This window comes from Bos javanicus, chromosome 10 (assembly GCF_032452875.1).
Source record: "Bos javanicus breed banteng chromosome 10, ARS-OSU_banteng_1.0, whole genome shotgun sequence".
Classification (NCBI taxonomy): Eukaryota; Metazoa; Chordata; class Mammalia; order Artiodactyla; family Bovidae; genus Bos; species Bos javanicus.
Window position 1 is genome coordinate 67333343 of NC_083877.1, and position 17166 is coordinate 67350508.

A 17166-nucleotide genomic window follows, 5' to 3' on the forward strand; every position below is an offset into this window, starting at 1 on the left:
CCCAGCACTGAAATCTGATCAGGTTTTCCTTTGTGGTTGCTTTGTTAATAATTGAAGTACCTCACAGTTCTGGGTGTGAATTCTGCATACTTTATATAACTAATTTAGAACCAGGGAAGTTAGGGCTTTCTATTGAAGTAATTAAATCATTATGGTGTTTTTTTAGTGTAAGTTACATATATTTCTGTGTAAGTTACGTATATATGTACGTAATATATATATATTATATACTTTGTGTAAGTTATGTATATAATATATATACTTATATTTCTATGTAAGTTATGTGTATAATATATATACATAGAAATAACCAAAACATTATAATAGGACATAGTTTATGCTTTTATATACCTTAAAGATGGAAGTTTAAAAATTTTCTTTGTGTCCTCTTTCTAGTTTGGATGTGCAGGAGCCTGTTTATCATCAGTTTTGTTAACACTGATATTGTTTTTTTTTTTAATCTATAAGTAAACATGTCCTTAGACAGCTGTGTTTAATATCCTAAAGAATCATGTGGAGACTTCACAGTGTTTCTTACCAAAACTTAGAATCTATATATTTTAGTATTTAAAGGATGCGGCTGGGGCTTTGAAAATGAGACACAGGTTGCCTAACTCATAGCTGAATGCCTGCATATCTAGATTGTTCTGTTCTGGAGGTTCTTAGTAACATGGAAGTTTTTATTGTAGCTAAAGTGACAGTACGTGGAAATGTGTGTGCATGGCTGGTGAGCAGGATTTTCTTTAAAAGCTGATACTGCATAGGAATGTCTTAGGTAACTAGAGCGCTGGAAAAATGCTGCTGCTCAAGCCCAAGTACTTTTTGTTTTACAGAAAACTGACCATGGGCTGGAGAGCCTCTGCGTCTCCACCTCACACACCTCCCATCTCTGAGAGAGCAGGGCACTAGATCAGGAAATGATGGGTGGAGCTGCTTAGTTGCATCAACTTCCTGGGCTGCCCAAGCATTGATTAGTCAGACACTCCTAATGTTCCAGGATCGGCTGGCTTCTTTTAAGTCCTCAGGCTTGACATTCATGCTCATGAAAACGCTTGCCATGTGCAGGGCACTTTGCTGCATGCTCTATAAGAGATACAGAAAGGAGTAAGATTATTCTTACCTTTCAGGAGCTTTACAGTGTAGTAGGGGAGATGAAGACAAGGTAGACACGGTAAGGGACCCAGGAGAGTATTCTGAGAATTCAGACAAGGCTTATAGTAACGTTGATGGGTAGGGCTGGCGCTGAGGATGAGACCTAGGCAGGGAGGGACCCAGTTCCGTTTCAGTAGTTCCTATGGTTAAAGAGTGATAAAGTGGGGAAGAAAGGTCAGATGGCTACTGTGAAGGTGAAGGCAAAGGAGGAGGAGGAACCAAAGCAGCAGCTATTTAATCATAAGCCCTGAGATTTCCCCAAAATTCTGTCCAAAATTGTTTTTGTGGATATTCTGGCACTTTTCTGGGGCAGAGAACTCAGACCTTTTCTCAGATTCTGAAAAGGATCCAGGTTCCAAGAAATTTGAGAATCAGTGTGCTGAGTTTTCAACCTTAGATGACTGAGAAGATGTTGAGGCTTTGTAGAGAAAAAGGAGATCATGTGGCACAACTTTTCTTGTGGGAGGTAAGGTGGAATTTGGGGCTTATTTCTGAGATTATGAAATAGTCCCCTGAGTGGGGAGGTTGCCTTGTCAAACTGGGTGTCCCACCTAGCAAGTTAGATGGATCCATTAATGATCTGGTACAACCCCTAAGGGCAGGTGTTTTCTTTCAAAGGAGTTCCTTAACATATTTCCCCCTGTATTTGGAGTCTGGATTGATGAAGATGTGGGAGACGAGGATACTACTGTAGAATAATTCTGGCATTTTTCTTGGAATTCCTTTGTGTAAAGTGATCTGTACTTGACCCAATGAGGGATTTATAAAATTTCAGACAGGGATATACTCCTAAGGAGTTGATGGTATGTAGCTTTTTCTTTGGCTTTTTGTTCAGCTTGGATCTGTGTATGTTCAGTTATCTTTGGGTCTTTGATTATTTCCTGGGCAAGAGAAACATTTCTATTAAAATGAACTTAAAGTGACTGTTGTCTGTGACAGTTGTAAATATACTGTACTTGTAAATAGGAACCTCTGTACAGACCATTTAGTGACTTGTAGACAAATCATTTGATTGTTTTACTAATTGTTATATAAATATATGTGTATATACACATACATGGCCTCATATAAAATATTATGAAGCACATTTTAAAAATGACCCAGCAGGAATTCCCTGGTAGCCCAGAGGTTAGGGCTTTGTGTTTCCACTGCAGAGGGCACAGGTTTGATCCCTGGTCAGAGAACTAAGATCCTCACGTGCCACGTGGCAAAGCGCCCCCCCAAAGAAATGACCTAGCATTTAGTATTTGTTATACTTAGTTGGTCAGCTTCCACATGGTTAGCTTCCACATTTGTGAAATGGGAATAATAAATAATAATAGTAATTTTATGTATCTCATACAATTGTCCTGAAGATGAAATTAATACATATACATACAAAATCAAACTCCATAGTTTACAGCTTAAGTACTCAGTAAATATCAATGGTTACATTATTAATAATATTAATATTTTAATATTAATAATATAATTTCCCCCTTCCCCATGAGTGAATGTGGGGGGTGACTGTTGTTAGAAGAGAATTTGCAATAAGATATCTTTAAATAGCAAAATTTCACATGTATTTATTTAAATGTTTATATTTTTTTTTGAAGTTGTGAAAGTTAAGAGCATTTTTTGCAAGGCAGATTCAGGCATTAAGCTGCACATTTAGGTTACAGAATGAGGGCCTGGAAGTCATATTCGTTTGAGAAATGAGTTGCTTGGTCTTGACCACTGTTGTCTTTCAGTTCTTTTTTGACTGCCTGTGTGTTCGTCTCTCTTTTCTTATCTTTTTTGTGCCTTCTGGTTTATTTCCTGTTCAGTTTTCAGTAAAGGGCGTGAAGAACTTCTGTTGGTTGGTGCCCTGGGTCTGAACCAGGAAGGAGTACTGCATCAAACAGCCTGGGGCTTATCTGGGACGGACTTAACAATAATCCCTGCAGAGCTCCCTAACCAGGGAACCTGTGAATTCCAGTTTTCTCCCTCTAAATCAGAGGGTATGCAGTTCAACTGTGTGTGCATAATGGACATTTCTGGACTCATCCATCTATCGTTTTCAGATGCTTCCATTTATTTATTTCTCCTTTTAAAAAACCAGTAATTCTGAGAATATTTAGTTAGGTAACAAATACAGAGATGGTTGGATGGCATCACCGACTCAACGGACATGAGTTTGAGTAAGCTCCGGGAGTTAGTGATGGACAGGGAAGCCTGGCATACTGCAGTCCACGGGGTTGCAAAGAGTCAGATATGACTGAGTGACTGAACTGAACAAATACAGAAATAATAGAATGATAAACCCCACTTTGCTATTGCTCAATAGCAATAATTTCAATAATTTGTCATCTAATTGCCAATCTTGCTTGATCTGTACTCTGAACCACTTCTCCACCTTTTTTTTTTAATGTGGACCATTTTAAAAGTCTTTATTGAATTTGTTATAATATTGCTTCTGTGTTTGTGTTTTTTTTTTGGCTCCGCACCCCCTGCATTGGAAGTCAAAGTCTTAACCACCAGACCACCAGGGAATTCCTTCTCCCATGTTGTTTTGAAAACGTAACATTTAAGCTTAAAAGTTTTTAGGATGTATATCTAAGGGATGAGGACTTAAAATCACATACATACATGCACACATATATATTAACTTTTTCTGTCTCCTGTATTTCCTCTGAGACTAGTGCTAAAGAATAGAACTGAATTTTTTTAAGTGTCTTTTTTCCCCCCATCAGGAGTATGTAATGTCTGGTTGTGTTTCAGTTTCGTGATGTTAGCAGCTACTGATAATCATTGCCTAGATCCATTAATTCAGTAAAATTTGGAAAATGGTGATATCTATCATTCCTTCTGTTTATTTTGAATCAAAACCTGTCAGGAAATAAAATTTTACTTAATGCATTTAATGAATTAAATATTTTATTTTGAATTAATATTCTCTTTCTCTGACTTTGTAGTAGTGATTAAATATAGTACATGATTTGGTGTTGAGGTGTTCTATATGCTGTGTAGGGTAGCTGATTACTTCAGGATGACTTCAGACCCACCTAGTTCATCAGCTTATGAAATTGTCTTAGATTGCTTACTGGTGGTTATTTCCTAGCAAGAAATAATTATTAGGGATAAATATGCCTTGTAATTAGTGTGTACTTGCCTACTTGTATATTATTAATTGCTGTTTTAAAGTCTTATTTGCTTATATAAGTCATTTCTTTTAATGAACTTATACAATTAATTCAAAAAGTCATTTCTGGGCAAAAAAATATGATTGATTAAAAATCATTTCTGGGTCAAAACTGTGTCTGCTTAGTGTAGTTAACTGTGGGATTACTTACTGAAGAGCTTAGTTTCAAAATTGTGCTTTTTTTTTTTTTTGGTAAACTTGTAGAAGGGAGGCTTGGAAGGTGATCTGATATTGTTGAGTTTTGTAGTTTATAGTAAGTCCTATTTCTTAACCTGCATTTTTACATTTGAGTATTATTCACTGGGTTGTGGTGCCCACTTGATATCTTTGATGACCTTCCAGATATTCCTGTTAATATGTATTATATGAGTATTTTTGTTTGTTTATGGAAAGAATTAATTTGTTTAGAAAAACCCCGTCATGTCTTTGGTATTTCATTTAAAGCAAGAAGCTGAAACTGGTGAACTGGAGAGTGATAGATCAATCTCAGGCCTAGTGGTCGGAGCAGCTCACAGAGAAGTTAATGACAGTATCTGTGGTGGGGTTAATAGGAGAGACTTTATTCAGTGAGTCTAAAAGTGACCAGATAACTAATACATTAGAGAACTAATACATTCTTACTATCTTCTTTACTCTCTTCACATCTTGTCAGGCTCAGTGCTCCTCAGGTGAGCTGAATTTGAATTCCCTTTCTAATCATAGCTGATAAGTGTAATTGAATTTATTCTTCATATATATCTGCAGTGGGGAAAAAAACCTGATTTTTTCAATAGTATTCCAGATGGATCTTTAGTAACTTAATTTTTAGGTAATGCTTTAGAAAATAATAGTATAATAAATCGTTTTAACAAATAGCAGTTCTGTTTTCTGAGACACTTGCCACACATTCTTCTTGCCGCTAGTGCCGTGTTGAATCCAGCAGGCTATGGCCAGCCAGTTGCGGTGCTTGTGCAGTAGGGACGGATGTTGATCCTCTCTCTGGTTTCCAGATTCAGGCTGTATAATGTAGAACACATCATTCAAATCCAACGAACGTTTTTTCAGTAAAATTCTAGGGCAGTAGTGGTATACCAGGTAGACAAGGGTCCCTGTCCTTGGGGGCTTACATCTTAGTGAAATTATATCCACAGAGTTCCCTAGGTCGAATTCTATATAAACTCGTCCTTTGCCCAGTTGTGTGAACAGGTCCAAAGCTGCTTTTTGAGGAAGGTCAAAGAAAGTACTTTTGCATAGAGAGTAGCCAGGTTTAAAAATTTCACAGCACAATGTTATTTTTGCTGGCTGCCTTTGGTATTTAGAAAATAATGGAGCTTCTTTCACTAAACAAGATCTGCTAGTGATTTCTGCCTATCGCTGCTGCTGCTGCTGCTGCTGCTAGGTCGCTTCAGTCGTGTCCGACTCTGTGTGACCCCATAGGCGACAGCCCACCAGGCTCCCCGTCCCTGGGATTCTCCAGGCAAGAACACTGGAGTGGGTTGCCATTGCCTTCTCCAATGCATGAAAGTGAAAAGTGAAAGTGAAGTCACTCAGTTGTGTCCGACTCTTCGCGACCCCATGGACTGCAGCCTACCAGGCTCCTCCATCCATAGGATTTTCCAGGCAAGAGTACTGGAGTTTCTTAGTTTAGATTTTCTGTAATAATATATTTTTTTCTCTTCTCCCCTCTGCCCACCTTTAGTGTTGGCTAGTAGGATTAAAAGTTACTCTGATACTGTTTGGTTGATCATTAGCTACTTCCAGGCCTTTGGAAGGTAGCTAAATGTAAACATGATTACTTTGTGTACTCAAAGAAAAGTTTTATATGAGATGTGTTATCAGATCAGATCAGTCCCTCAGTTGTGTCCGACTCTTTGTGACCCCATGAATCGCAGCACGCCAGGCCTCCCTGTCCATCACCAACTCCCGGAGTTCACTGAGACCCATGTCCATCGAGTCAGTGATGCCATCCAGCCATCTCATCCTCTGTCATCCCCTTCTCCTCCTGCCCCCAATCCCTCCCAGCATCAGAGTCTTTTCCAATGAGTCAACTCTTCACATGAGGTGGCCAAAGTACTGGAGTTTCAGCTTTAGCATCATTCCTTTTAAAGAAATCCCAGGGCTGATCTCCTTCACAGTGGATTGGTTGGATCTCCTTGCAGTCCAAGGGACTCTCAAGAGTCTTCTCCAACACCACAGTTCAAAAGCACAACTACATAAAACCCAGTATGTGATTTTTGTCGTAACATAACAATTTGGTCTCCTCAGTGCCTAACGATTGGCTTTCTGTAGTGTAGATTTCTCACATTTCCCATTGGAAAAATACTCATTTTTCACTTCAGTATTTAAACCGGCTGTGATAAGCTCCAATAACAGCCACAAAGCAACTTTCTCTGTTTTCTATTGATCATAAACTTCATTTCTTTACACGTGGTAATTCTTAAACCTTGACCACCCAGTGAAGACTGCTACTGCAGTCTTGATTCAACAAAGTATACAGGGATGTGGTAGAAGAATTACTAAACAGCTGGGCAGGACTGAGATTTAGGCGGCTTTCTTTGATAAACACTGGAGGTCAAGTCATCCCCTCCCTGCTTTCACCTCCACCCAGGATTGCTGACAAGAATCTTACATTTGTCTTCATCGATAATGGAAGCAAACTATTTTGCTTGATGCTTTAGTATTTGTTATCCTGAATTTTTACCTTTTCCCTCCTTCCTGAGGGATAAACCATTTTTAAATTTAGTGGTTTAGTATATAGCAATAGATATTTAATAAGGACCTACTATATAACACAGGAACCTCTTCTTAATACTCTGTAATGACCAATATGGGAAAAGAACCTAAAAAAGAGTAGATACATGTATATGTCTAACTGGTATACTTTGCTGTACAGTAGAACTAAAGCAACATTGTAGATCAGCTGTACTTTAATAAAATTAAAAATAAAATTTAGTTGTTTATAACAGTGTTATCGGGCCAACTTGTGCCCAGTGGGCTGTTAGGTTGCTTGGCTCAAGATTGAGGCTCAGGATGGAGTGGTATGAGTACACTGGCAGACAGGCACAGTGTGGGTGCTGCATTTACACTTGAGAATTAGTTGCTGTTCTGATTTATTTTCCTATGAAATGTTATTTGGCAACTAATGGGTTTTTAAACTGTGTTCATGACTGGCCTTAGACTCTCTAACATTTATTCCCTAAAGAAGATGACATCCTTATGTCCAAGTTACATTTTAATCAAAATAGGACACATGTTAAAGTTCTGATTATTTCTTTGAATATACTGCATATGCAAATGATGTAAAAAATTGCTATTGCCTTAAAAATATAAATTCACATAAAATATGTATGGGAGAATGATTGGTTTCAAAGTTGTAAAAAAGCACTAGCACATTCAAAGAAGTAACAATTTTCTATGTAAAAAAATAGAAGTCTTCCTTTGTTTTCTGTAAGAAATATTGGAATTAGGAAAAATAAGTATAATATTAAAAGACAAAGATTTTTCCATTAAATTATACACTAGTAACCATCCAGTCCTTCCAAGAGAAGTTCAAAGTTCCCATGAAATGACTCTAGACAGTATTACTTTTAAAAAAAGGAGTGAACACCCTCCTGAAAAAAAGCCAGTCCCAAATATTTTGGAGCTCAGTTTGAGAAATATGGTCTTTTCTGTGTTAGAGTTTGTTCTGTTTTGTTGTTAAAATACACTGAGAGTTGGATGCATTCAGTCAATGCTTAGAGGTTAGTGGGAGTCTTTTTTTATGTCTCTGCCTGTATTCACACCCTCCTGATCTTGGCATTTTTTTCTGCTTTAATAGCCATAGAAGCAGTTCTACATACTTGTAGGTTAGTGTGGCTTCTTATGACACATTTGCTTAAATCATCACAGTTCTGAGTAGAAGTTTTATGTGGCACTTAAGAAAAACTGATCCCAATTTGAAAGATAGAAGCTTTTTGAATAGATGCTGTCAGATTATTTAATTTTGTGTCATAATTGAACCTAGGATTTTAATTTTTAATTTTTGTAGCAAAAAAATATATAGATCCAAGAGACTTATCTAATTCTGATCTTAATTCTACTACTATCTACCTGTGGGCTTCAAAAGCCATTTTAGTACTTTGCTGAAGCAGCTATTCCTTTCTGTAATGGTTCAGTGAAGAAGGCCATCATAATAAGATGTTCTCTGGAAGCATTTACATTTTTAAAGAACAGTGATTTATTTACTGTCTACTTTTTTTCATCCTCTAAAGGAAAACATACTTTTCTATTTCTCTAGTCTTTTGTAAATAAAGAGTAGCTCCTATTATACTGATAAATGACTCCTCTTTGGAATTGGCATTCCTGAAACTTTAATAAAGTAGAAAGAAACAGGAAACACCTTATCTTCCAACCAGATTAGGTAGGCAAGGCCAAAGTTAGAAAACAGGCCTTTGATGTCAGGCTTCCTTTTAGCACTAAGCCTCTTAGCACTAAGAGAAATCTCGTTCTTTTCCTCACTCTACTCCAGTATTGCCATTTGATTTCCTCAGTGATCAAGTTCGTTTCTCTGTAGACAAGTTAGTGTGATTCTTTAGACTCTAACACTTGTCTAGGCATTCCTCCCTCCGCCCCCCTCCAAGCAAAGTTAAATTCTCTTCCATGGCTTCATTTTCAGATTGTACAGTATGTTTGGGTTAGAGTTTTTTCCAGCTTTTTTGAGCTGAAATCAGAAATTGAATTGATAAAGAATACTGGAATTACTTGAAAGAAAGATTTTGGCCTTTACTGGAGGAGGAAAGTTGTTCAAGTTTTAATTGATTCATTGTTATATCTCACTTTATTCCTGGAAAGGACTTAAGGTAACAGTTGTGTACAAAGATCATTTATAGCCAGACTTCATGAGAGAGTTGCAAACATTCACTTTCACCTGCCATTCACTCCATGAATTTCTGACTCTCTTCTGTTCATCTGCTGCAGTTCCTCACAGCAGAGCACCTGGGGATCTCCATCACTAACTGGACTCATTTTTTTTTTTTTTTTTTTCTGCTGCACAGCGTGGCTTGTTGGATCTTAGTTCCCTGACCATGGATTGAACCCCAGCCCCCAGAAGTGAAAACACAGAGTCCTAGCCATTGGACAGCCAGGGAAGTCCCCTGGAAAAAATTCTTTATATGGCCTTGGGTAAAGTGTGTGATTGCTCTTTACTTTTATGTGCATCTTTTCTGATTATAATAGTAAGATATGCAGTATATACTCGTGAAAATTCTGGAAAAAGACATCATAATCTCTGTCCAGAAAACTTTATCCTCGTTGAATTTCTATTGCAACTGTCTTGTTCCTTTCCTCTTTGTCTTGGCCAGACTTGGATGCGGCATTTCTTAAAACTGAACTTACCTTTTCCCCTGCTCCATACTAACAGCTCACCTGCTGTTGTCGCCGTCTCACTAAAAGGTGCCACTCTTTATCAGGTTGCTGTAGCCATGAGGAGCCATCCTTGACTCCCTCCCTCAACCTCCATTTATAATCAGTCGCTACATAAAATCGTGCCTGTTTTTTGTTTCTAATCCATTTACTTCTGTCTCTTAGCTGGAATGCTGATTATTTCTTACCTGCCTCAGTTTCCCAAAAAGCATCATCTAACTTTTGAACTCCTAGGACTTTTATCTTCCTTCATGGCTTTTCTGGCCCATTTTCTGTGCCCTTGAGACTAAACTTGGTGCTGGTGGTCCCTCTCCTCCTTTCACACACTCCTTCCTTCTCTGTCCTCTCCCTCCACCTTCTTCCCTCATGGACTCTCACAGCACCTGTACTGTCCCTTTTAACACATATCACACTGTATATTGTAATTGCCTATTTGATTTTACTGTCTCCTTAAACCCAGGTTCGCTCCCTGGGTTAGGAAGATCCCCTGGAGAAGGAAATGGCAACCCACTCCAGTATTCTTGCCTGGAGAATCCCATGGGCAGAGGAGCCTGGCAGGCCCCAGTCCATGGGGTTGCAAGAGCTGGACATGACTTAGTGACTAAACCAACCAAGGGCAGTAACTGTGTCTTACTCATAATTGCACCACTAAAGTCCAGCCCAGAGTGTTTATTAGTAAATTTTTGATGATAAATGGATAGAAAGAAATGGGTGGCAGTTAGTATGAAAAAAGTTTGAAGCTGTTTTCTTAGTTTTATGGCTCTGCCTAACTTAAAATTTGTATCTTAGGTGATAATTTTGGCTTTAATCTACCTGGTCCTGTGTTAATGGTCTGTGAACAAGCTTCCAAAGTTTGAATTATGAAAGGGCAAGGCAGGAGTGGGCTCCATGACCTTGCCTCTCATTGATGCAAGGGGTTACGCTTTGTAGAGAGAAAATATGGCAGCTAAAACTAGGCAGTTGTGTAAGAGACGAACAAGAAGAGGAAGCCGTTTTTAGTGACTTGGTGATTGGATGGGAGGAGGAATCGAAGTGATTTCAACTTTTCTGGCGTGGTTGACTAGGTACTTGGTGCTGTCACTAGGTAGTCACTTTGATTTTTGAGATTCTTTTTGACATCCAGGTGAGTATGTCTGTTAGGCATGTCACAGCATATGAAGCTTGGGAGAGCATACCACTGGAGCGTCATGAGCCTGTGGTCATTAAAACTGTGAGGTCACTTAAATATATAGCTTAAGAGTAATAATGATCTAGGGAAAGAACTCTGAGGAATACATCAGTGTTTAAAGACTGGAGAAGAAAAGCAGAGAGCTGGAAGAGCAGTGCCAAGAAACTGAGGAGTTGGAGTTAGACAGAAATTTGGCAATAAAATGGCTATTGACTTGTGTGTGTGTGTGTTTTAAAGAGAATAAAAAGTAAGAAGATGGGTCTGTCCTGAAGAGTAGATGCTTCAGTGTAGACTGAATGGTGTTGGGCAGTTCCACCTCACGCCTGTCAGTAGCCTAGCGCCCCCAGCCCAAACCAGAACCCCGCTGACACTCTTAGATCTAACACATGACTGACCTTTAAATTCTCTTTCAAATTAAATCTAAGGTTAAAAACAGATTCTTGGCCCAGTCCCAGAAATTCTGATTCAACAGGCACAGAGATCTTAATTTTTTTCAAGGACATTTCTGAGCATCTAACACTCATGTGTGGGTAGGTGCTACAACCCACATTTTACTTAATTGCAAGGAATCAGGAGTTTATTGTGGTGAACTTTTAAAATACAGTTGTGTGAAGGGATTGGCAACCATGGAGATCTGACTGGAGCTTTCTGCAGCGCCTGTCTGTATTTAAGAGCCTGAGACGGGGTGGGGGTGGGCAAAGTGCGGCTGTCTGATGTAATCTCTCAGAGATGTAAAATTTTTATTTTACGGATTCTTGCAGTAGATGCCCTTATCATCCTCATGCTTCAAAACTGATTTCAACCCAACCTCTCAATTTTTGCAAGTTTCTCTGAGTCTTGCCAGCATTTTACTGTCTCGGGGCCTTCAAGCCCAGCAAAGGAAGGGCAAGCGGTTAATACCTCAGCCATCCTTCAACCAGTGGAGGACTTCAGCCTGTGCCTAAAGGTTCTGCTTCCTTCGGGGGTCCCACAGAATCACCATTTACTCTCCAGCAGTCACCCTGGTTGCATCAAATGACCTTACTGGCTTTTTTCCTTCACTGTTGGACCTTTCGTCACTCCTGTTCGGTGGGATCATCTACTTTAATCCTACTAAAACCTTGTCTACTAGTAATGTGTTAGTTGAGCTGACTTTGCAGGTTAGTGTACACAAACAAAAGCCTTCTATAATCACATTAGTTTCTTCCAAATGTCGCTGTCTATCAATAATAGCACCTAAAATACTGTGTGGGGGAGGAAGGCGAAGAGAACACAGCGTGCAGTGCAGAACGGCACACACATTGCGGAAGTTTAAATTTATTCACAGGCATTCTGTAATGAGATCATTATGTGCGAACTAATTGGATTTTTCAACACCTCAATTTCTTACATTTTACATGGAAGGTATTGAAGAGAGATGAAAAACCAGAAAATTGTTGACACAGAGGGCACTAGGAATATGAGAGAGGCCTCTTACATTCATTTATTTTACTAATATATATATCTTCTTCTTGAGGAATACTGGGTAACTCCTTGTAAAACTGACTTATAGAATATAATGATTCTGTATTCTATGAAATATACAGCTGTTAAAACGCTTCAGTGCACACAAGGAGGTGATCTCAACAGATGTAGGCTGTAATTGCCAAAGATCAGAAACAAATAAGTCTGATCTGTTTCAGTTCAGTTCAGTCGCTCAGTCATGTCCGACTCTTTGAGACCCCATGAATTGCAGCACGCCAGGCCTCCCTGTCCATCACCAACTCCTGGAGTTCACTCAGACTCACGTCCATCGAGTCAGTGATGCCATCCAGCCATCTCATCCTCTGTCATCCCCTTCTCCTCCTGCCCCCAATCCCTCCCAGCATCAGAGTCTTTTCCAATGAGTCAACTCTTCGCGTGAGGTGGCCAAAGTACTGGAGTTTCAGCTTTAGCATCATTCCTTCCAAAGAAATCCCAGGGCTGATCTCCTTCAGAATGGACTGGTTGGATCTCCTTGCAGTCCAAGGGACTCTCAAGAGTCTTCTCCAACACCACAGTTCAAAGGCATCAGTTCTTCGGTGCTCAGCCTTCTTCACAGTCCAACTCTCACATCCATACATGACCACAGGAAAAACCATAGCCTTGACTAGATGGACCTTTGTTGGCAAAGTAATGTCTCTGCTTTTGAATATGCTATCTAGGTTGGTCATAACTTTCCTTCCAAGGAGTAAGCGTCTTTTAATTTCATGGCTGCAGTCACCATCTGCAGTGATTTTAGAGCCCCCAAAAATAAAGTCTGACACTGTTTCCACTGTTTCCCCATCTGTTTCCCATGAAGTGATGGGACCAGATGCCATGATCTTCGTTTTCTGAATGTTTAGCTTTAAGCCAACTTTTTCACTCTCCACTTTCACTTTCATCAAGAGGCTTTTGAGTTCCTCTTCACTTTCTGCCATAAGGGTGGTGTCATCTGCATATCTGAGGTTACTGATATTTCTCCCGGCAATCTTGATTCCAGCTTGTGTTTCTTCCAGTCCAGCGTTTCTCATGATGTACTCTGCATAGAAGTTAAATAAACAGGGTGACAATATACAGCCTTGACGTACTCCTTTTCCTATTTGGAACCAGTCTGTTGTTCTATGTCCAGTTCTAACTTTTGCTTCCTGACCTGCAAACAGATTTCTCAAGAGGCCGGTCAGGTGGTCTGGTATTCCCATCTCTTTCAGAATTTTCCAGTTTATTGTGATCCTCACACTCAAAGGCTTTGGCATAGTCAATAAAGCAGAAATAGATGTTTTTCTGGAACTCTCTTGCTTTTTCCATGATCCAGCGGATGTTGGCAATTTGATCTCTGGTTCCTCTGCCTTTTCTAAAACCAGCTTGAACATCAGGAAGTTCAGTGATCACACCATCGTGATTATCTGGGTCGTGAAGATCTTTTTTGTACAGTTCTTGTGTGTATTCTTGCCACCTCTTCTTAATATCTTCTGCTTCTGTTAGGTCCATACCATTTCTGTCCTTTATCGAGCCCATCTTTGCATTGAGATGTTCCCTTGGTATCTCGAATTTTCTTGAAGAGATCTTTAGTGTTTCCCATTCTGTTGTTTTCCTCTATTTCTTTGCATTGATCGCTGAGGAAGGCTTTCTTATCTCTTCTTGCTATTCTTTGGAACTCTGCATTCAGATGCGTATATCTTTCCTTTTCTCTTGTAAGGCCTCCCCAGACAGCCATTTTGCTTTTTTGCATTTCTTTTCCATGGGGATGGTCTTGATCCCTGTCTCCTGTACAATGTCACGAACCTCATTCCATAGTTCATCAGGCACTCTGTCTATCAGATCTAGGCCCTTAAATCTATTTCTCACTTCCACTGTATAATCATAAGGTATTTGATTTAGGTCATACCTGAATGGTGTAGTGGTTTTCCCTACTTTCTTCAATTTAAGTCTGAATTTGGCAATAAGGAGTTCATGATCTGAGCCACAATCAGCTCCTGGTCTTGTTTTTGTTGACTGTATAGAGCTTCTCCATCTTTGGCTGCAAAGAATATAATCAGTCTGATTTTGGTGTTGACCATCTGATGATGTCCATGTATAGAGTCTTCTCTTGTGTTGTTGGAAGAGGGTGTTTGCTATGACCAGTGCATTTTCTTGGCAAGACTCTATTAGTCTTTGCCCTGCTTCATTCTGTATTCCAAGGCCAAATTTGCCTGTTACTCCAGGTGTTTCTTGACTTCCTACTTTTGCATTCCAGTTCCCTATAATGAAAAGGACTCTCTTTTGGGTGTTAGTTCTAAAAGGTCTTGTAGGTCTTCATAGAACCGTTCAACTTCAGTTTCTTCAGCGTTACTGGTTGAGGCATAGACTTGGATTACTGTGATATTGAATGGTTTGCCTTGGAAATGAACAAAGATCATTCTGTCGTTTTTGAGATTGCATCCAAGTACTGCATTTTGGACTCTTTTGTTGACCATGATGGCTACTCCATTTCTTCTGAGGGATTCCTGCCCGCAGTAGTAGATATAATGGTCATCTGAGTTAAATTCACCCATTCCAGTCCATTTCAGTTTGCTGATTCCTAGAATGTCGACATTCACTCTTGCCATCTCCTGTTTGACCACTTCCAATTTGCCTTGATTCATGGACCTGACATTCCAGGTTCCTATGCAATATTGCTCTTTACAGCATTAGACCTTGCTTCTATCACCAGTCACATCCACAGTTGGATATTGTTTTTGCTTTGGCTCCATCCCTTCATTCTTTCTGGAGTTATTTCTCCACTGATCTGCAGTAGCATATTGGGCACCTACTGACCTGGGGAGTTTCTCTTTCAGTATCCTATCATTTTGCCTTTTCATACTGTTCATGGGGTTCTCAAGGCAAGAATACTGAAGTGGTTTGCCATTCCCTTCTCCAGTGGACCACATTCTGTCAGATCTCTCCACCATGACCTGACCGTCTTGGGTTGCCCCACGGGCATGGCTTAGTTTTACTGAGTTAGACAAGGCTGTGGTCCTAGTGTGATTAGATTGACTAGTTTTCTGTGAGTATGGTTTCAGTGTGTTTGCCCTCTGATGCCCTCTTGCAACACCTACCATCTTACTTGGGTTTCTCTTACCTTGGGCGTGGGGTATCTCTTCACAGCTGTTTCAGCAAAGCGCAGCCATTGCTCCTTACCTTGGACGAGGGTTATCTCCTCACCACCGTCCTTCCTGACCTTCAATGTGGGATAGCTCCTCTAGGCCCTCCTGCGCCCGCGCAGCCACGGCTCCTTGGATGTGGGGTTGGTCCTCCCGGCAGCTGCCCCTGGTCTCTGGCGTGGGGTTGCTCCTCCCAGCCGCCGCCCCTGACCTCGGACTTGGGTAGCGCCTCTTGGCCATTCCTGCGCCGTCGCAGCCTGACACTCTCGGCCGCTACCCCTGACCTCGGACGTGGGGCAGCTTCTCTCGGCCGCACTCTGTTTCAGGGGTATCTTTACTTTGTGTGCCTTAAACGTAAGGTTTCTCTTTACTTAGCTGGAAGATATTCATATCCATATTTCTTCTTTTAGCTGAGACTGGACTCTAGGAATTAAATTTGAAATGAAAGATAAATCTGTTCTGGATAATCACTTTGATTCTTGATGGATAAAACTGCTATCTGAAAGCAATCACTTTGAAGGCTGCCACAGTGCAGGCCTGGGTAACTGTTACGGAGTGAATGAGAAAGGGATGTGCCCGACTGCCCCATGTGTGTGTCTTAGACTGTATCCCGAGGAACAAGAGTGGGTTGAGAGCCTGCATGCTTAGACCCGTGAAAGCCCTTGCCTCACTCCCACCAATCTGTGACTGTGGGTGTTCATTCTGGGCTATAGGTCTATTTTGTGGGAGACCAGGCATCCCAACAAGACTTGTTTTTCTCAATCCAAGGTGTTCTGTGTAGCAGTGGGATATCTTGACATACAAACTAACAAAAATCATTAAATAATCTAGTATCCCAGTTCAGCTCAGTCATGTCCAACTCTTTGCGACCCCATGGACTGCAGCATACCAGGCTTCCCTGTCCATCACCAACTCCTGGAGCTTACTCAAACGCATGTCCATTGAGTTGGTGATGCCATCCAACCATCTCATCCTCTGTAGTCCCTTTGTCCTCCCACCTTCAACCTTTCCCAGCATCAGGGTCTTTTCAAATGAGTCAGTTCTTCGCATCAGGTGGCCAAAGTATTGGAGTTTCAGCTTCACCATCAGTCCTTCCAATGAATATTCAGGACTGATTTCCTTTAGGATGGAGTGGTTGGATCTCCTTGCAGTTGAAGGGACTCTCAAGAGTCTTCTCCAACACCACAGTTCAAAAGCATCAATTCTTCAGCACTCAGCTTGCTTTAGAGTCCAATTCTCACATCCATACGTGACTACTGGAGAAATCATAGCTTTGACTAGACTAGTATCCCAATCCCTCAGTTAACATTTCAACTCAGACCTGGAAAGGAAGTGACTTACCCAAGGTAAAATCACCCTGTCTAGCTAATTAGTGATATGAGAAGGACTAGAACATGTACCTCTGAATGTAATTATCTTTGTAATTTATAAAATGGTTCCCATCTCCACCCCTGCTCAGGGAATGAAACAGGAACTTTTTTCCTGAATCAGTGAATTAATGAAGATTGTGGACTTTGTATTTTATCTGCAGAAAATCTGACAGTTAAGAGGTTATACAGATAGATTGTTAGTTATAGATGTCTAAAATATTCAACAGTAAGAATAGCTTAGAAAGCAATATAACAATTCTAATAGACTGTTTTGCAGTCAATAAAATGCTAGTTATGGTGACTTAGAAAAGCATTAATATACCAGGGATTGTGGATGGG

The 17166-nt window shown here is 40.2% G+C and overlaps 1 protein-coding gene across 2 annotated transcripts in view; it reads left to right on the plus strand.

Moving 5' to 3' along the window:
• The window catches only part of FBXO34 (F-box protein 34), an 89973-nt gene that overhangs the window by 62113 nt on the left and 10694 nt on the right, over positions 1-17166 (plus strand). The window lies entirely within an intron of this gene.